Source organism: Macaca mulatta, chromosome 1 (assembly GCF_049350105.2).
Source record: "Macaca mulatta isolate MMU2019108-1 chromosome 1, T2T-MMU8v2.0, whole genome shotgun sequence".
Lineage (NCBI taxonomy): Eukaryota > Metazoa > Chordata > Mammalia > Primates > Cercopithecidae > Macaca > Macaca mulatta.
Window position 1 is genome coordinate 160,023,715 of NC_133406.1, and position 22,054 is coordinate 160,045,768.

The 22,054-nt window shown below is 32.4% G+C and overlaps 1 long non-coding RNA gene across 1 annotated transcript in view; it reads right to left on the reverse strand.

The window, feature by feature from the left end:
- Positions 1–22,054, reverse strand: part of LOC106999330 (uncharacterized) — a 112,778-nt gene that overhangs the window by 85,627 nt on the left and 5,097 nt on the right. The gene's annotated exons all lie outside the window — the stretch shown is intronic.

Here is a 22,054-nt window from a genome sequence, read left to right on the forward strand (position 1 = left end):
ACCTTTAAGGAAATGAATAAATACTAAACCTCCTGAAAAACCTCTTCAGAAAAATAGCCCCAAATGTGTCTGTGGCTTGTGTTTTTTCCAGACACTTCCTAAAGTTGGCTTAATAAACCTTGATTAATTGAGACTTTTTGTCTCAGTCAGTAATATTAGTTGTCGCAGGCTCTGGGGGTATAACAATAATAAGTATATATTTAGTCCTTGTCTTCATGCAATTCACATTTTAATGGGTGAGGCATGTGTTTAATTAAAAATTACATGATTAAAATTTACTTATTTTTAAGACCACAGACTACAGCGTGACAAAAGGCCCGATAGAAATCTAACATTTTGGACTGCAGATGGATTTTATCAGAAAACTATTTTCTGAGGAGGTAAAGTTTACAGTGTCATCTGTTCAATAATTTGAATTCTGATAGCCAAATGAAGAGGAAAAAATTGACTTTCAGTCAAAGGACCAAGACAAGGCTACTGAGGTGAAAACAAGACAAAACAACAACAACAACAAAATAAATGAACAAAAAGTATTCTTAAAATGACTGGGAATAATAACTGGGAAGTTACTGAGAATGAGGGAAGAGGCTAGATTATGGAGAAAATTATAGCCAATTTAAGAATTTTAATTAAATACAAAGATCATGGTAAGTTGGGGGTGTGTCTTATTCCATTTTTGTCGCTATAAAAGAATACCTGAGATCGAGTAATTTATAAAGAGAAGATGTTTATTTAATTTCCAGTTCTGCAAGCTGAGAAGTTTAAAGGCATGGCCCTGTCTACTGGTGAGGACTTTCATTTTACATCAAAACAAAATGGAACAGGTCAAAGCAGAAATAAACACATATGAAGAAGGGAAAACCTGAGGGATGTTCTGGGTTTATAACGACCTACTTTCTCAAGAGAACAAATCCCTCCTCATGAGAACTTATTCAGAGTCTTGAGAGCGAGAACTCGCTTACTACTATGAACACAGAGCCAAGCTGTTTATGAGGGATTATCCCTCATAATCCAAACACTTCTCCTCAGGCCCCACCTTGCAACACCATCATGTTGAGGATGAAATTTCAACATGAGTTTTGGTGGGATGAACAAACCATATTCAAACAATAAGGGTAAATCAGATAAATTCCCCCAGTTCAGCAATTTAATGGAATTAAATATTATTTTTTGATATCAGAATATTATATGTGATTGACAGATGTTGTGGCATTGTTAGGGGAGGGAGTGGGGCAGAGATAGGAACTCTGAGCCATATACATTCACTCAAGAATTCAAGCTTCCTCAATTTCAGAGCTCTGCCACATTGTACTCATATCTCCAACTGTTGCAGTAGGCCTTCTTATTCAGCCACTAGATGAGGAACAATAGATATTTTAAAGACCAGTGTACATTTCTGTCTCATTATATTGGCCAGAACTTAGTTACTGAGCCTTACCTTACTGGAGAGAAAGCTGAGAATTGTAATTTTTCTGTATTGCTAGTGTGCAAGGGAAAAACAAAATAAGTTTGATAGGCACACAGCATTTTTGTGAGGACTAAAATCATTTACTCCCTCATTTATTCTGAATACTGCAGATAATAACACTACCCACTGTCTACATTAAAATGATTTTGCCTTTCCACTGTCTTTTATAACATTACTTTGCTTTTCCATGAGTTTCCTTCCTAGGCAAATGGTTTGGTTTTTCATTCTAGGAACTTTCTGAAAGATCCATCAGCTCTTCAGCGGAAAGCAGTAAGAGAGTTGTGTTAAAGGATTATTTCACCTCAAAATTCATTCTGCTGTTCCCACTAACCCTTACCAATTGGTAGGCAATTCTTATCAATTCTTAATCAATCCCTGCATTGAAAGACTCATCTTAAATTCTTCCTTAATAAATTCTGACTTTACAACCCCTCCTCTAGAATATGGTTATAGCTTAAAAGAGGTGGACTTCTCATTTTTACTGTAATAACAAATAAATTAAGACTTGTGTTATTAACAGTTTATGTTGGTGGTATTTGGAGAAGTCAGCATTCAAACATTTTTTTACATTAAAGCTTTTATTTACTTAGGATATGCAGATTTGTTTTTGCTAAAAAGCCCTTGTGATATACTTTAGAATTTCCTTACGATTTGCACATGATTGTGCAGCCAGTAGTAGCTAGAAATAAATAAATGACCAAATCTCAAGAGATTAGGACTAAATCAAAAGGGCGTATCTTATATTCAGTTGAGATGATTTATAGTGTTAAACAAGAGATGTTATAGAATCAAAATATACCTAAGTTGAGGGAGAGAGAGAAAACATTTACAGATTATGGTAATTCTGACAAATGCTCCTGTTTCATAAAAATTCAGTGTGAATAAGTAAAACCATTTTATAACTCAGGTGAATTTTATAACTGAGATAGAACCGACAAAATAAAACAGACATACAAAAACCCAGAGTAATAGCATAAATAGAGATAATTCATTCCCTAAGCTATTTTTCTAAAACATTACCACTTGAAGGATGAATTATGTAGGGAATCTAATGAAAAATAAAAAAAGCCATTTTATACACCTGCATAGATTTCTGTGGTAGCTGTACAATAGTGATACCTAAAATTACAGAAATAGCACTGTTAATGAATCTTGGTCAAATTCTCGACATTAAACAAAGGTGGATGTTGAGGCAAAGATTGTTTTGCAGTTATTTTTGCAAAAAACCTATTGTTTTAGTGGAACTATTGAAAGCAATCTTATTGAACATATTTCTATTCAATTACATAATTTCTACAAGTTATGTGCTTCAGATCCTAGGACACACATAAGACAAAAGTGAGAGATGGAAAAATATGTTTTATTCAAACATAAAATTGTGTAAAAGAGAGCATCAGTGACTATAACAATACAAGATAAAGTAGACTTGCAGTCAAAAACTATTACAGAAGACAAAGAAAAACAATATATAATGATAAATATGAATTCACCAAGAAAATATAACAATTATATATGCACCAAATAACAGAGCTCCTAAATATATAATGCAAACATTGACAGAATTGAAAGTAGAAACAGACAGATATAAAATATGAGGAGACTTCAATATGCCATTTTCAATAAGGAATAAAACACTAGACATAATATCAGTAGGTAAATAAAAAGTTTGAACAATGATATATATCCAGTAGTCATAGCAAAATATACAGCACACTTCACCAAACAAAAGCAGAATATATATTCTCAAGTGCCCATGGAACACTCTTGAGAATAGGCCATAGGGTAGGCCATAAAACAAGTATTAATGAACTTCATAAGACTGGAATTATACAAAATATCATTTCTGATTATAATGGAATGAAATTATAAATCAATAGCAGGAAAAAAGTGAAAAGATCAAGTATGTGCAAACTAAACAACACAGTATTAAACCAATAAGTCAGAAAAGAAGTCACAGGAAATTAGAAAATACTTTGAGACAAATGAAAGTGAAAACAAAGCATATCAAAACTTATTAAACACAGGGAAAGCAGTGCTGAGTGGAAAAATTATAGCTGCAACTGTTTACAGTATAAAAAAGCAAAATTCCAAATAAACAATGTAACTTTGTATCTGAAGGAACTAGAAAAAGAACAATCTAAACCTGAAGATAACAGAAGGAAAAAAATAATAAAGATTAGAACAAAGATAAATGAAATGCAAAATAGAAAAAGAGGAAATTAAGGAAACAAAGAGCTGGTTCTTTGAAAATATCAACAAAACTGATAAACCTTTTAGTTAGACTATAATTTATACACTGCTATTTAGGAAATAGAATCTGGAAGTGTCTCATTTTCCAAAAGCACTCATTTGAAGTTGGCTTTGTGGGTCCATCAGTAAAATTTTTTATAATATTTTTATTCACAATTATTAGCATAGACAAATGTACATATTTTTCTAATACAAGTCGAGTACTTTTTTCTTTCTCAAATCACCAATTAAAGTTCAAAAGCGTTAAAATATTTAGTGAAATAAAAGTTTGATTTTCACCTGAAACAGGCCTCAAAATAAAAACCTGATGACCTGTATTTTATTGAGAATGTGATTGATGCCAAGAAATAGAAGGGAGTCATTGAGGAAAGTGGGACAGAGAAAGAAGTAAAACCAGGAAAGAGTGTTTTAATGAACTGTTTACTGCTGAGGGTTACTGGAGCTCAATCCTGCTGGGGACCTTCTAAGGAAATATGTAGAATGTACTTCAAATTTCCTCATTAGTCTATGTAAAGGCTGAGGTTTTCATTCACAATTCCTATGTCCTATAGGTTGATTACCCTGATAGATATTAACTTCCTCACAGTTTGTTGCCTACTGCTGCTTTGAGGAAACTGAACTAAGATATGCTAAGGTGTATTCTTAATTGCGTGGTCTAGGATATTAGCAATGATGCATTGGAATTGTTCCTTACAAAACTGCTGCAAATGGATGAGGGCACCAGATATGGTACTGTGCAACAAAAGTGTCTCAGTTCATGCTTTGCATCACTCTGATATGCTCCATGCTGTACATAATTCCACTCTGTCACTATCTCTTCAAAGTGGTGGATGATCACAATATCAGAAAATTTAAACAAAGACTTAATTGTCTTTAAGAAGAGAATTTAGTTTCATACTTCTAATTATAACCTATTTTAATGTGAAAATGTTAACTTATATCAGTAAAATATACAAAAATGCCCTCAAAAATATTTCTAAGATAAAGTAAAATTTTACCATTTCATTACAGCGTTATTTAAAGTGATGTATTTCTCTAATAATGAAGACCAAAAAGTGGCTATATATATGGTAACATTTTAATTGAAACTTCTAAGATGATTTAGAAAATTGGCAGATTAAAAGGAGATAATTTAATCATTAAATGTGTTTGTTGTGTGAATAGAATGAATTTTGATAACTTTATCAAAATATTTATTTCACTTTTTCATTCCTCATATACCCCCAAAAAAAATATGGATAATATAAACCTAATATAAAATTCCAAATGTCTTGCTTTTGGTGAGCAGTGATTTCATGTCACAGAAGTACAGATACTAAGAGATTATTTTTAGTATGCATAAAATTGTACATATTATTCAATATCAGTTTGATAATTTATTAATTTGACATTTATGCCTCTCCTACATCACAAACTAATTTGAAGCTACTACTGAATGAGAGAGATTAAACCATTTTTAAATAATTTTTTCCTTGATGCTTCAATTTCAAACATTAGACACCAATTGAAAAATGCCATCTCAATATCATGTAAAGTTGTTTTGTTAAATGTCTTTCCTTTCCACTGTATGTTGTAATTTTTTTAATTTATGAATAAAATTTGGAATTAAAGACAGTGATTCAACATTAACTTTCAATTATGTAATAAGGTAAAGGAGTTGGGAGAAAAACTTCTCTTTCTTTACTCAAAAAATATGTATCTTTGCAAGAGACAAATAGGTATAGCAAGTATTTTTGAAATAGAATCTCAAATGAATAACAAATAAGAAAACAATATCAATCAAAAGAGAAAGTAAAAATCAAACCACTTGTAAAATAAAGGTTTTTTTTTTAGTTATTCTTGAGCCAAAGACAAATAGAAACTTAATGCTTTACTAAGAAAAGTATATCTATCAAAACATTGATATCAAAGATACATTAGAAAAAACATATACCATAAAGTGTTTAGAAAAAACTGAAAACAGAAAAATGAATAATAAGCACATTTTCCTTTAAAAAGTCCTAAAAAGATAAAATATAAAATAATAAATTATAAAAATTCTACTTAGTAAAAATACAAAATTTATTTATTTGAAGAAACAAATACAAAATGCAAGCTGATGTCAAAAGATAAAATAAATACAGAATATGACAAATGCTAAAGATGATAGTACAAAGATTTTTAAATATATGATAGTTAAAATATATGATTTTATGGTAATAAATTTAAAAAAATTTTAATAATTATATTATTGGTCAATGTTAGCTTTAAGACATATAATAATTGAAAAACATGTCCACAAATTGACAAATTTTTAAAACGCTAACTCCCAAATAGATGGTTTCAGGAAATTTTGTAAGCCAGTTTTTCAAGGGATAGATCACAAATGAGTAGACAGCATTGCTCTTAGTTTTGAGATACTAGAATGCTAATATAAATAACTAAAAGAAATCAATGATGCCCAATATTACTAATTTATTTGTCATTCTTCATTACCTATAAAACTAAAATGAAATATAAAGTATAAAATATTTTACGTAGGACTTTACTGGGAAAACAAAAAAATTAAAATATTTTTAATCAACACAAATATTCAACACAGCATCTAGTTACAAAAAAAAATTGAAGACAGATATTATCAGGAAGAGAGTAAATATATGTATTATCCTGTAAACAAATTTCTTAATATGTATCAAAAGACTTAAATCGCACATATCTTTTGAATTAGCAAATAGTCTCCTAGGAATTTATAATAATGAAATATTGACACCAGTGTGCTAGAACTGATGCACACATATGCGTATTACAACTTAGTTTATAAGAAAGAGCAAAATATGAAAAATACATTAAATGTGTAATTATAATACATTAATGATATGCAATGTTATATAATTTATATTAGTAATTTCAATTCAGGTTTTGATAACTTAGGTTTGATAGCTATTGAAAATGAAAATATGTGTTTTTACAAACCAACTGGTACGTGTTACATTAAATGATTTATAATATACTAAGTGTACTGTTTGGAACCACATACACCAAAATCTTAAATGTGATTATTTATTGTGGGATTGTTTACTGTTTTCTTCTACTTCATTACTGTATTCAAATAAGAAAAAGGGAAAAAAGAAAGAAAGAAATAGCTTTTTCTTAAGGGGGAGAGGAAAACTAAAACTTACATGAGGATAACTCGTCCAACTAATGCAGTCGGGCCACATTGGAGAATTAGGATAATGACACAAAGCTGACAGCCACAGTTCTGAACATAAGTACCATTCACTGAATAAAAGCCACATCAGCCAGCATTATGCAGAGCACAATAAAAGCAAACTGCTTATTTGAAAATAGTGTTCCATTAATAAGTGATTTTTTAAAATTTCTAGACAGAAATATTAGATGTTCTCTGCAATTAGTACTAAACAACTATATAAGAAGACATTTTTATTATGATGCAATCATGAGACATGAACAAGGTCAATAAGAAATCTTAAGAACAGGATGGAGACATATTTCATAGTTATACTTGGGTAAGATACCCACCTATTAGTTGGTGAGAATGATTTGGAAACGAATGTTACAACAACACTCCAACTTTTTAAAAACCTGTGTATTTATTCCTTACTTAACTATTTAGTTGTAAAGGGTTTTCCTTCTGTATTAGGATTTCTGCTATCTTAATATTTTTGCTTTTATTATCAAGTACTGAAAAAGGATCTTTGACCCCAGGCCAAATTATTATATCAAGGCCTAGATCCAGACTGCTACAACCAATTGGCTTTTTGGTATTCATTAAATACTAGTCTTTAATACATATGTTTTGAACACCTATTACATGCCATTTATATGTCTCCATGACATTATCACGTCGTAAAAATGAACCCAAATCTTTTCCCACAAACTCAGTTGTGAAGTCAAGACACATTTCTAGGAACTTTCTATCATTTCCCAAATACCATGTGTAATCCATCACTAAGTCTTGTCCCTTTTGCCACCTAAATTGTTCTTGGATTCATTTACCTTTCCACTATTCCAGTGTCCTTGTAATTGTAGCAGTTCAAGTCTCCATCATTTATCTTCGGGATGACTACAATGTTTTCCTACTTGGCTTTCTTCCTTTCACTGTTGCTTTTCTCTCCTGCATTTCTTAAACCTTCCTTCTATTCATACAGTTATGATCATAGTACTCCATCTCTTCTACTAAAAATTCTAGAATGGCTTTCTTTCCCTTTGCTCAGCAGATAAATATGAAAATCTTAACAAGGTTCTTCAAGGCCTTTCTGATTGTATAGATTCATCTCTCTTCATTCAGTGTGTCATTCTGTGTGCTCAAAATTTATTTTCTTAAGGTTCTTGAAAAAGTTATGCCCCTTGTAGTCATCCCTAGCATCAGCTCCCACAGTGTCTTGTACCTATGCTTCATAATACCAGCATTTTTGTTGATACATTTTTAATATAATTCTCTCACATATGTCTGTCTTTTACATTACACTATAAACTGAGGGTTAAAAAATGTGTATCTTTATCCATCACATATCTCATTCTTGGCACTTATTAAACATTAAATATTTTTCTTACTGTAATGAAGCCACACAAATATTAGCACTTCTTATAGAAGTGTTTTATTTTATTTTATTTTGAAATAATTCTGCAGCCATCATCACTATCTAATTTCTGGAATTAGATACCCCTCAGAGAAACACTCACTGGCAGTAACTCCTCACTGCGTCCTCCCTCTAGCCCCTTGAAAATAATAATCTACTTTCTGTCTGTATAAACTCACCTATTCTGTGCATTTCATATAATATCAATAATATAGTACATGGCTTTTCTGTTTGGCTTCTTTGACATAGAATACATAATGTTTCGATGTTCATCCATGCTGTAGCATGTATCTGTACTTTATTCTTTTATATTCTTTTATATGTACTTTATTCTTTTATATGTACTTTAATATTTTATGGTATAGACATACCACATTTTGTTTATTCTTTCCTCAATTAAACAATTTGTGTTGTTTCCAGATTTTGGCAACTGTGAATAATGCTACAAACAATTGCATACACCTTTTGGGTGCACTTACGTTTTTATTTCTGTTGGATACATATCTAGCAGTGGAGTTTCCAGGTAACACAACATTTTTAATTTTGAGGAATTGACAAACTATTTTCCAAAGCAGCTGCACCATTTTATGTTCCCAGAAACAATGTAAGGGTGTTCCATTTTTCTATATCTTTGGCAACATCCTCATCTTTTTAATTGTAACAATATTATTAGTGGGTATGAAGTGTTATTGCATTGTGATTTTAATTGGCATTTCTCTAAAGATTATTTATAGTGAACATCTTTCTGGGTTCTTTGGCTCTTTGTATATCTCATTTGAAAAAATGTCTGTTTAAATTTCTTACCCATTTTAAGTTTGGTTGCTTGTCTTTTTGTTGTTGATTTGTAACAGTTCGAATATACAGTCTCAATACTAGAACCTTATCAGAATAATATTTACAAATATTTTATTCCATTCCTTGAGGTGTCTTTCCATATTTTTTTCTTGATAGTATTCTCTATAACAGTTTTAATTTTGACCACGTTCAATTTACTCTTTATTTTTCTTTTTGTTGTATGTGCTTTTGGTGTCATATCTGAAAAACCATTGCTTAATCTAAAGTCGCTGAGATTTATGACTATGTTTTCTAAGGAAAGTTTTACAGTTTTGCCTCTCTTATTTAGGTAGTTGGTATATTTTGAGTAAATATGTATAGTGTGAGGTAAGGTTCCTGTTTCATTTTTTTGTATGTGAATATTCAGTTGTCTCCAACTCATTTATTGGAAAGACTATTTTTTTCTTATTGAATTGTCATGGCACCCTTATTAAAAATTATTTCACCATAAATGTAAAGATTTATTTCTGAATGTTCAGTTCTACTCCATTGTTATATGTGCCTATTCTTATACAGGTACCACAATGTCTTCATTAAATTTTGAAATGTGAATTCAAGAGTTATTACAAATTTAATTTCAAAAGTGTGAATCCTGCAACTTTGTTTTATTTTATTTCTTAATATTTTTCTCCAAGACAGTTTTGGCTATTCTGGATCTCTTGCCTTTTCATATGAATGTTGGAATCAGGTTGTCAATGTCTACAAAATACAGTTGGAATATTTATAGAGATTGCATTAAATCTGTAGATAAATTTGGGGAATATTGGCATCATAATAATAAGTCTTCCAATTCATGAACTCAACAATGTCTTTTCATTACCTTAAGCTTTTCATAAAATTTATTTCAATAATGTTTGTCATTTTCACTGTATAGTATTTGTACTTATTTTGTTCAATTTATTTCTAAGTATTTTATTTTTTATTGCAGTTGTAAATGAAATTGTTTTCTTATTTTGGTTTTTGTATTATCCACTGCTAATTATTGAAAATATAATTTATTTTTCTGTATTTGTCTTCTACCCTGCATTATGGCCAAACATGTTCATTAGCTATAATAAATAGGTTTTTTGTTTTTTTTGCTTTGTTTTGTTTTCTTGAGACGGAGTCTCGCTCTGTCACCCAAGCTGGAGTGCAGTGGTGTGATCTCAGCTCACTGCAACCTCTGCCTCCCGGGTTCAAGTGATTCTCCTGCCTCAGCCTGCTAAGTAGCTGAGATTATAGGCATGCAGCTAGTATTTTTGTATTTTTAGTAATTACGGGGTTTCACCATGTTGGCCAGGCTGGTCTCAAACTCCTGATGTCATGATCCCCCTGAGCTGGCCTCCCAAAGTGCTGGGATTACAGACTTGAGCCACTGCACCCAGCCAATAAATAGCATTTTTGTGGATTTCTTAGCATTTTCAAATTTGCAAGATCATGTCCTCTACAAATAGAGGTAGCTGTGCTTTTTCCTTTTCAATCTGATACTTTAAATTTATTTTTGTTGCCCAATTGCCCTGGTTAGAAACCCCAGCACAACACTGAAGTGTCAAGAGTGTATATCCTTGGCTTGTTCCTCCCGTAGAGGGAAATCTTGTGTTTCACCATTAAGTAGGGTGTTAGTTGAGAGTTTTTCGTAGATGACCTTACTTGGTTGAGGAAGTTTTAATCTATTTTTAGTTTGTAAAATATTTTTATATATAGACAAATTCCCTCTACTCTAGTCTATGGAATTAATTTTATAAATTACCACTTTATACATATGTCCATCAGTCCAGAATTATAACTATTATTCTACAAGTTGTATTTTAAATCAGATGTAAAAGTTACAGATAAAAACACATTAATGCTATCTTAATTTTTATTCATTTTCTTTTGTTTCTTCATGTGAATTAAAGCTACCATCTAATAGTCTTTCGTTTTAGCCTGTAGGATTATCTTTAATATTTTTTCTAGGGAAGGCCTACTACTGACAAATTCTCTCAGTTTTTGTTTATTTAGAATGTCTTAATTCCTTCTCATTTTTTTGTTGAATAACATTGCTGGGTATAGAATTCTTGGCTGATATCTTCATTTGATGCTTCAAATGTGTCATCCCACTGCCTTCTGGATTTCTTTTTTTTTTTTTTTCCTAATTAGAAATCACCTGCAATTTTACTAATGATTTCCTATACATGATGAGCATCTTCTCTCTTACTGCTTTTAAAATTCAACCTTTGTGTTTTGCTTTTGACAGGTTGATTATGACATGTCTAGATATGGATCTCTATGTTTTTTCTAGTTTATTGAGTTTTTTGGATTTGTAGATTAATATGTTTCATCAAGTGTAGGAGTTTTGGGGTCATTATTTCTTCAATTATATTTCCTGCTTTTTGCTGTCTCTCCTTAACTTCTGAAACTCTTATTGTGTGTGTTGGTATGCTTAAATGTTATATGTCATAGGTCTCTGAGGCTCTACTCATTTTTCTTAATTATTTTTCTTTCTTTTCCCATGACTGGATAATCGTTATTGACCTATCTTAAAGTCTAAGATTCTTTCTTCTGCCAGCTCAAATGCTCTGTTGAGCCCCTCTAGTAATTTTTTATTCCAATTATTATACTTCTCAACACCAGAATTTGTACTTGATTCCTGTTAAAAATTATTTTATTATAGTAGTGTTTTCTATATGCTAGCTGGTGAGGTACTGTTTTATAATTTCCTTTAGTTCTCTTAACATGAGATTCCTTTTTATTTGTATTTATTTATTTTTCCTGTACAGGCCATACTTGTTTATTTTTATGTCTTGTATTTTTTAAAAAACTGGACATCTTAAATAATATTGTGTGGCATCTCTGGAAATCAAGTTTTCTCTTTGACCCAGAGCTTGCTGTTGTTGCTATTTGTTTCATGACTTTCCTGAGCTAAATCTTTATGGTTTGTATTGTTTGTAATATGTGCCCATTGAAGCTTCTGTTTAATTAGCTTAGTGGTTAGTTAATAATTAGAAAGAGATTTTCTTTTTTTTTTTAAATTTATTTATTATTATTATACTTTAAGTTGTAGGGTACATGTGCATAACGTGCAGGTTTGTTACATATGTATACTTGTGCCATGTTGGTGTGCTGCACCCATCAACTCATCATTTACATCAGGTATAACTCCCAATGCAATCCCTCCCTCCTCCCCCCTCCCCATGATAGGCCCCTGTGTGTGATGTTCCCCTTCCTGAGTCCAAGTGATCTCATTGTTCAGTTCCCACCTATGAGTGAGAACATGCGGTGTTTGGTTTTCTGTTCTTGTGATAGTTATTCACAATAGCAAAGACTTGGAATCAACCCAGATGTCCATCAGTGACAGATTGGATTAAGAAAATGTGGCACATATACACCATGGAATACTATGCAGCCATCAAAAAGGATGAGTTTGTGTCCTTTGTAGGGACATGGATGCAGCTGGAAACCATCATTCTTAGACAGAGATTTTCTTAAATGACCGAAAGACGACAAGTGTCCTAGCCTTTGGCAAGGGGATTCAGTGATTTAGGATATGCCTTCAATGCTCAGGTAGGCTGTTTAAACTCTTCCTTAATCAGTACCATTTGCTTTCATAAAGCAACAAGGTCAGCCAGAGGTGAAATCTTAAAAACTTCTCAGGTGTTTAGTTGGTGTATGAACAGCCATAGTAATTAATGTGTCTTTTAAGATTCCCAGGAATTTGTCAGAACTTTTCAAAACTCCCTATGGAAATCTCATTCTCTGCTTTTCCTTTTAAGTTTTTGTTCAGCTTCTTGTTAGCCTCAACTGCTATCACTGCCCCAGGCATGTGTGATGTTAAACAATTGCTACCGATTTTTTTTTTTTTTTACAGTTGTCCCTTGGGAAAGGACTGATTATATAGGACATCTCTAAGACAGGCCAAATAAAGGCAAATACTGAGATTTGGGTTTTCCAGGGAATTTAGGAGAGCTACAAATCTGTTAAGTCACCCCCAGTGGCTGCTAAGCTGCTCATTGTCAACATAATTGTGAACTATTGGCTTTCACGCGTACCATGAAGTTGGAAAGAGGAGGATAAAAATAAGGTAAGTTAAAGTACCACAAAATTCACTATTTTAAATTTAGATTAAACTACTTTTCTTGATTAAATGATCGTCAGATTGTTGCACATGTTAGGTTATTTTCTATAGCTTTAATAAAATTTTTTTTGCCAGTGTTTTCATGGTTTTTATGAAACAGAAAATTTTGGGAGATCTTAGTGATCTTTTTCCTACAATATTCATTCTTATTACTCATAACAGTGGCTTTTAACCTTTGTTGTGTAGACAAAACGAGTCAAACTGTGAAATATTTGAAGAGATTTATTCTGAGCCAAATATGGGTGACCATGGCCCATGACACAGCCCTCGGGAGGTCCTGAGAACATGTGCCCAAGGTTGTTGGGGTACAGCTTGGTTTTACACATTTTAGAGAGGCGTGGGACATCAAGCAAATACATTTGAGAAATACATTGGTTTGGTCCATGTTAGAAATGTTTGTTCTTTGATGTCACGAAGAAATAGCACTTGAACATAAATTTAATTTTTTCAGCAAGGCTATTTTTTTTTTTTTTTACTTTCTGCAGAAAGGGTACACTTGCTAGCAGTTTTGTCATGAGAGTACACTGAAGAAAGGAGACAGGGTCATTTATAACCTGATGTGTCCAACTTACTGCTGTGTCTGGTTTTTATTGGCTGGAACGAGACTTTACATTTTGTATTTGTCCTGATTGGCTAGCAACTTAGAACTGTTTAAAAGACGCAAAGGCAGAGGAGAACAAAGGAAGGAGAAAGTAACTTGTGGAATGCTGAGAAAGGTAGAAACATCTTCAAATAAGGAAGAGGAAAGGAACAGGCTATGACCTAATGCCCGCTTGGAGTAGTATAAGTATGTTAGGCTGAATGTTAGTACTGGTCTTTGAATTAATTTTGCTTCTAAGAGAAGTTACTGTGTATTCCTAATTAGACAGGAGGAAAGTCTCTTTGAAGAGGAACCTCTACTTTACTTTTTACAGTCCAGAAAGTGGAACAGGTGGGCGTCCAGGCTAACATTTTCTCGTTGACAATTGGTTGAGTTTTCTAAAGACCTGAGATTAATAGAAAGGAAATGTTCAGGTTAACATAAAAGATTGTGGAGAACAATGTTCTTTGAAGTCTCATAGTGGCTGACCTTAGAGATGATAGATGACAAAAATTTCTTATTCAGACCTATAAAAAGTGCTAGACTCTCTCAGTTAATCTCCTCAGGATTGAGAAGGCCTAGAAGAAAACGATCTAGCTATATTAATAGAGATTCTTTACAGATGATAATTTTCTCCCACAAAGGACAGCTTTGCAGGGCATTTAAAAATATGGCAAGTAAACATGTTTTGACATAAGCTATTTGGATTTTCTTCTTTGTCATGTAATGTTATGCCAGAGTCAGATTGGAAAGTAAATCATGATATATAGGGTTAAATAAAACCCATCTGATGAAAATTTGTAGTTTGTAGGGCATGACTCCCCAGACTCCTTAGGTAGGAATTTGGGCAAGATAAAAAAAAATCAGAGCTTAATCCTCAGTTGATTCACCAACATTTTATGGTAATCTAATATATATTATACTCCTGATATGCTAAGCATTACATTTCCTTATACTTGTAAATTAATTATTGATAAAAATAATAAGTGTATGGTAATGATGATAGACATTTATTGTGGCTTTGTTACAGGAAAGGGGTTCAGATCCAGGCCCCAAGAGAGGGTTCTTGGATCTTGCACAACAAAGAATTCAGGGCGAGTCCGTAAAGTGAAAGCAAATTTGTTAAGAAAGTAAAGAAATAAGAAAATGCCTACTCCATAGACAGAGCAGCCCCAAGGGCTGCTGGTTACTCATTTTTATGATTTTTCTTGATGATATGCTAAACAAGGGGTGGATTATTCATGCCTCCCCTTTTTAGACCATATAGGGTAACTTCCTGACATTGCCATGGCATTTGTAAATTGTCATGGTGCTGGTGGGAGTGTAGCAGTAAGGATGACCGGGGGACACTCTCATTGCCATCTTAGTTTCGGTGGGTTTTAGCCTGCTTCTTTACTGCAACCTCTTTTATCAGCAAGGTCTTTACGACCTGTATCTTATGCTAACATTTTTTTTTTTTTTTGAGATGGAGTCTTGCTCTGTCACCCAGGCTGGAGTGCAGTGGCGTGATCTCTGTCCACTGCAACCTCCACCTCCCAGGTTCACGCCATTCTCCTGCCTCAGCCTTCTGAGTAGCTGCAGGTGCCCACCACCTCGCCCTGCTAGTATTTTGTATATTTAGTAGAGACGGGGTTTCACCGTGTTAGCCAGGATGGTCTCCATCTCCTGACCTTGTGATCCGCTTGCCTCCACCGCCCAATGTGCTGGGATTACAGGCCTGAGCCACCGCGCTTGTGCTGACATTCTATCTCATTCTGTGATATAGGATGCCTTAACCATCTGGGAATGCATCCCAGAAGGTTTCAGCCTCATTTTACCCGGTTCCTACTCAAGATGATGTTGTTTTGGTTCACATGCCTCTGACACCTTTACTATATGCCAGTCATTGTTTAAGTACTCTACGTATATTACTTCATGTAATTTCTCATTCATTCTATAATTATCAAGTTTATGTAACTGAAGCACAAAGAAGTTCAGCAAGTTAATGGAAAAGGTTTGAAACAGGGTATCTCAATAAAGAATGAAGTCGTAAAACTCTAGAAAATTTACACAGAATGTATAAATTTACATAGCATGTAAATTTTACATAAAAGTGTTAGAGATTCCCTGAAGCGTCCTGAAGGACCAAATGTCAAGTACAGCATTACAGAAGCCTGTTTCCCAAAGATTTCTATCATTTTTGCTTCATATTAAACATTAATAGAGGTGATATATGATTTAAAGGATAGGATTTCATGTTATTGCATGCCAGGAATAAGTTTTCAGTGAGAACCTAGCATGTGTCAGACACTAACATATGTTGCAGGCATTATCAGCTGTGAATAAAACAGACATGCTGATGAATAATGTATTGCATGTTACAGAACTTTAAAGGCCACTCCACACATTAATGATAGAGTGAGAATTTGAACTAAGATATATTTGATTCAATGTGTCTTGTTCTACTCTGCTGCACTTAAGATCATAACCATTCCTTGAGTTAATAATTACATTAAAAATGCCCATTACAGTACAAATAAAGTGGCCGCATATCAACACCTATCTCCGGGTGTAGACATAAAGTTGTATCTACTCTGATAGGAGTAACTTAGATGCTTTTAATAGGTAAAATGTTGAGTTGAGTAAAAATTTAAGGACATTCTTAATTCCTTCTAAAAGAGATAAATTCTGTACCAGTAATAAGGTTTAACTCATCTAATTATAACTGTAGGCAAGAGTCCAGCAAAACCTGGCCTGATTCCATCAGCCCCTCACCACTTCCCACACAATCCTTCACCTTTTTCAACTGCTTCAAACATAATTCAAAAATGTAGCTCCTAACCTGTATCACTGGTTTTTATACTGATTTATAGTGGTTCATAATGCTTTCGTATTCTAATAGTACATACCTAAACATGGGCGAAGAAAGTGAGAAAGAGTTGAATACTACTTTTTCAAACTTTATATTGTTTTTAATTTAAAAACTGCTTTTGCATTTATTTTCTCATTTTATTTGTTTTGTTGAAATAGGTTTACTTTTAAAGTATCAATTAATTAGAAAATACTCTTAAATTTTACATTGTCTTTTGACTCTAATTCTTGGATTTATCATACAATATTGAGCTACGCATAGTATATTGAAGTCAATTATTTTGCATTGTATAATCCTTAAAAAATCTCAATTTAGAATGTATGACATTAACTTACAGGAAACATAGATTGATAGTTTAGAAACTCTACAATAGCCAATCACCTTCTCAGGTTTCACAGTACACTGAGATCACATTTTATATGTTACAGCCAGGAGCAATGTAATGTGTTTGATATTTATTTTTCAAATATTAGAACATATTTCTTTGTCTTCCAGGAAAGTCATTTATTTTGATTTTCTTTTATTTTCACAGAAGTACTTACTTTGGGTTTGATATTTTTAAAAATAATGTTTGCTCAAGGAATTCCAGTTAGCTCTTTCAGGGGATGAATTGGCAAATATGAGTTTCTTGCATATTGTGCTATTTCATTTAAAATCCATTAGAACTATATTAATAAATATATTTACAATTATTTTTCATGGAAATAGGTATTTTCAATTGCTTTGTAGTGTAGTAATGATTGTTCATAAATGATACAAGATTACTTTGTGAGCAGTCCTTTATTTTGATGAATAATAAAAACTAAAATTATAGTAGTTAACAAATATTTTTCAATTACTGTTTTAATGACTTAGGATGGGCATTACTAAGATAACAACTGCCAGAACTAGAAGAGGTAATATTTGGTTTCATCATAAACAGTGTAGTATTGAGCTCAGAAGTACGTTTGTTTGATATTGACTTCTCAACACAAGACAAATTATGACATTACAAAATAAATTCGATTGCACACCGTTTATCCTCATGTGTGCATAGCAGAGAGGTTTGATTAAGAAAAGTCACAATTTTCCTAGACTTTTACTGATTTAATAACCAAGTGAAACTGTTACATCAGGCCCAGTGTGGTGGCTCACCCCTGTAACCCCAGCAGTTTTGGAGCCCAAGGCGGGCAGATCACCTGAGATCAGGAGTTCAAGACCAGCCTGGCCAACATGGTGAAAACTCGTCTCTACTAAAAATACAAAAATTAGTCAGGCATGGTGTGGCAGGGGCCTGTAATCCCATCTATTTGGGAGGCCAAGGCATGAAAATTGCTTGAACCAGGGAGATGGAGGTTGAAGTGAGCTGAGATTGGGCCACTACCCTCCAGCCTTTGTGACAGAGTGAGACTCCATATCAAAAAAAAAAAAAAAAAAGAAAGAAAGAAACTGCTACATCACAAGAATTATACAACACGTAAAATGCTTTGCCACTGTAATTTTGATGTCTCAGTGAATTAGTCTGCCATCCATAACTCATATAGTAACATTATATTTCAATAATATTCTAGTTACATATTGGTAGAGTACATTTTACTATAAGTAAATGTGACCATAAAAATTTATTATGTTAGGTGATTGAGACCTCCAAGGGTTTTTTCCATGGCTAGTCCTCTAATAGGGAATAATTGACTGACACTTTTGACTTTCTATAGGGTTAATGATGACCAATGACTAACACATTAATAAATCATAGTAAGTTTTTACAGATATGATGCCATAATATGAATACTGTCTGTGACTTAATCTTTTATAATTTGAGAACTGACAAATTCAACACTTGGCAATATAACCCTCCATGGTTCAAGTGTTGTTGGGTTGGCAAATTTTTGCCATCAGTGCTCTTTCCATTTGCACATAATTAATTAGTAATAAGAGTGGAGATTGTATTATGACCTAGTTATATATCTCTGTGGAAATCTGTGTATTGAGATAAAATGATAATACTAGATAGAATGCATGAAACTAATCTCAAATGCCATTTAAATTTTGCTTTTCCATTTATAAATGTACTTGTTGGTGAGATGTATCTCATTAGAATTTTTTAAAACTGTTGCTACTGAATATGCTTTAAATATTATGCAACATATTGATATTTTGAACATGTATCTCATTATCGTTACATGTGAAATATCACCTCTGGTGAGATTATTATTCATCTAAACAGTTATCAAAAACGACTTGGATCTTTAGGAAAGCATTTTTTTTTTTTTTGCCTACTCTTGTCTACTTTAATGCATATCAAGTTTATTAGAAGTCTCGAAACCACATATCTTAAAAAAAATTATAGACATGATATTTGATCCTTCCACCCAGACAAACTGACTAAATTTATGAACACAAATGGTATTCTTCCTCATTATTTGTGGAACACCCCTGGTAAATTTATCTGATGACTTGTGGACATATAAGAAGAAAGTCAAGGCATTTGTCATTGGAAAGGTTCACATTATTAAAACTGTTTCTAGTAGCATTTTGTAAAAAGTTTGTTACAGATGGGACTGCGTATATGTGTATATTTTATAATTTATATATGTAAATTAATGAAATGCTGTGATTGCATTTAAAGATGATTTCACTGAAGCTCATCCTATGGAGAGGTAGCCTACACCAAAGTCTTAACTAAGAGCACCTAAACTAATGAAAATAAACATAATTACTTTCACTTTTTTCTTTAAAATCAGCCAATGTCTCTTCTTTCAGGCATAGAAAAGCCCCATATGATCTATAAACTATATTTATTTTATTAAATACCTATTCCCCGTGTCAGGAACATGCGCTCAATTTCTTTTCTTTACACTCATCTAAAAATGTTTCAAAAATTCCATCCTCTGATTGCTGCATAATTCCAACACTTGCTATACCTGATATTCTACAAGATATCCCAGTGTCACCTTATAAAAAGTGTGCTGAGGGAAATATATTCATTTTTGTTATTGTTTTGAAAAGAGGATCTTACTAAATTTCAACAGAAACAGCTTCTAAGAAAAAAATAAGAAATTATGCTGCAATGAAACTTATCACTTAATGAGAATTACTAATTAAAAGATCATCAGCATTTTTTTAATGGTTCACTCAATTTTAGCACTCATTCATCTGTTCATTTGCTTCAAAAATAGGTGTCTACAGGTGCATGTTGTGGTGTTTGTTGCTGGGAATATAGAGGAAAGAAGTACCTGCTCTCTTAGAACTCAGTCTTTCAGGATGTTGGATATTAAACAAATAATAACTCTGCAAAATGTTTAGTTACAATTACGATTTGTGTTACAAATGGGAAACACAGAGTGCTGTGAAACATACAAAAGGGAAACTTACTAGATCTATAAGAGGGGCTCAGAAAGACTCCCCTGAAGAAGTAACATTTCAACTAAGATTTGATGAATAATAGTTATTCAGGCAAAAAGAACAAGGGAGTGGGTGCTCCAGGGAGATGGAACATAGATAGAAGCCTTGGACTTTCTCCCTCCACATAGCAAAAATAAGCATAGCATCTTAAAAGTTCAACAATAACTACTACTACATGAATAGCTTTAACTTTAACACAAGAAGATTTTATAATAGCTGTACATGCAATATGAAGGAAGCCATAATGACATATAATTTATTCGTCTTTGAAATAACTGGATTCAAAGAATATTTTCAAAGAAACATATTTCACATGCAAACACATATTCAATTGTGGAACAATAAATATGTATTACCTCAGTGCTCAAAATTTAGAACTTCTTTGCAAGTTCCAAGATGTATGACTCATATATACATCTACTATGAAAAAAAAATACACTCTGCTCCATGGAATGTCATTTAAGATAGAGTAGAATGAATGAACACTTGTAAGCAAGTTAGAAAGTACAGGTCCAAGTTGCAGTTTTACTGTGACCAGCCTAAGTTTTCGTTTCTTTTTGCAGTGTAGGTAACATTATTTCCTTCCAGGGGCATTATGAGAATAAAATGTGTAATGTTTGTTTTGAATGTTGAAAATTGGTATAAACTATACAAATGGAACATTTTATCATTTGTTTCTCCTGAAAATTCCACACATATTTGGGTTTTTCTTATCTTTGATCAAACGTCTTCCCTTTATTGGAATATTTGCAACATGTACTCTTCTTCTTTTCCCCTAAACGTCCAATTAAAATCCCATTACTTTTTAGAGGCTTTTTTTCCACCATAGAAGTTATTTTCTCTCCCATCTCTAAACTCTCTTAGCACTTACAAATTATTTGGTGACTGGCATTTATTGACTTGTATGCTTATTTTAATGTGCATTTCAAAAGCATAGTATTTTGATGTTGAAAGGGAAATTAAAGTTCATTTGGTCCCACAGATTTCAGAGGTCGGTCTTTCCTTTGAATCATTTCAACCCACTTGTCAAATAAATTTTGCTTGAACAGCTCCTCTGACAGATAGCTTACCCTTTGATTAAGTATATTTTACTTCTTGACATCTCTAAGAGAAAGTTATTTTTTTTTAATTGATACTAAACATGTCAAATTGCTTTCATACCTGGCAACTATTTCCTCATCCTTTCTACCATCACCTTCCTTTTTCTGGGCAAAGCAAGCTTTCAGAGTTTCAGGTATTTTAGTTATACTGATTATTCTTGCCTAAAAATATTCCAGGAGAATATCTATCTATCTATCTATCTATCTATCTATCTATCTATCTATCTATCTATCTATCTGGATATCCATCCATCCATCTCTGTGTGTGTGTGTCTTATAGAGTGTTTAGAACTAAATGTATTATTTAACTATAATAAAATTATTATCTTTTGTTTTAAATATTATAATTCTGGCATTTCAGCCTCAAACTTCATTACATTGTTGATGATCATATCAAGTTTATCTTGCTTTATATTAAATTGCATGTTTTAGTCTCAGATGATTCTGCTAAATCATATATATCCATCATAGATTACTGCAATATCTTTTTTAGATATAATTTCCAGGATGCTAAATTATGTTCTATTACTTCTGATGGTGGATAGTAGATAGCCAGCCAGTAAACTATAAAATAAAAATGTATGTTTTCTTTTTTTAAACATACTTCAAGCTGGTTACAATGAGAAGCCATTTGCTTTTTTATCTGAATTCCATTACATAATGAAATTAAAAGCAAATAGGTGCCCATTAAAAACCTAAGGAAGATATGATGATGATGATGATGATAATGATGATTTGTTTATATGTATGTTTTGTTCATATGTATGTATGTATAACTAAATTTGCATATCCATTGTGAAAATAAACAAAATCATTGTCCAAATGATGACCTGCTCAAGATTTTATTTGCACGTATGTGAAGATGCATTTGACATACTCATAATATTGAGAAATAACAAGACATGCCCTTTCTG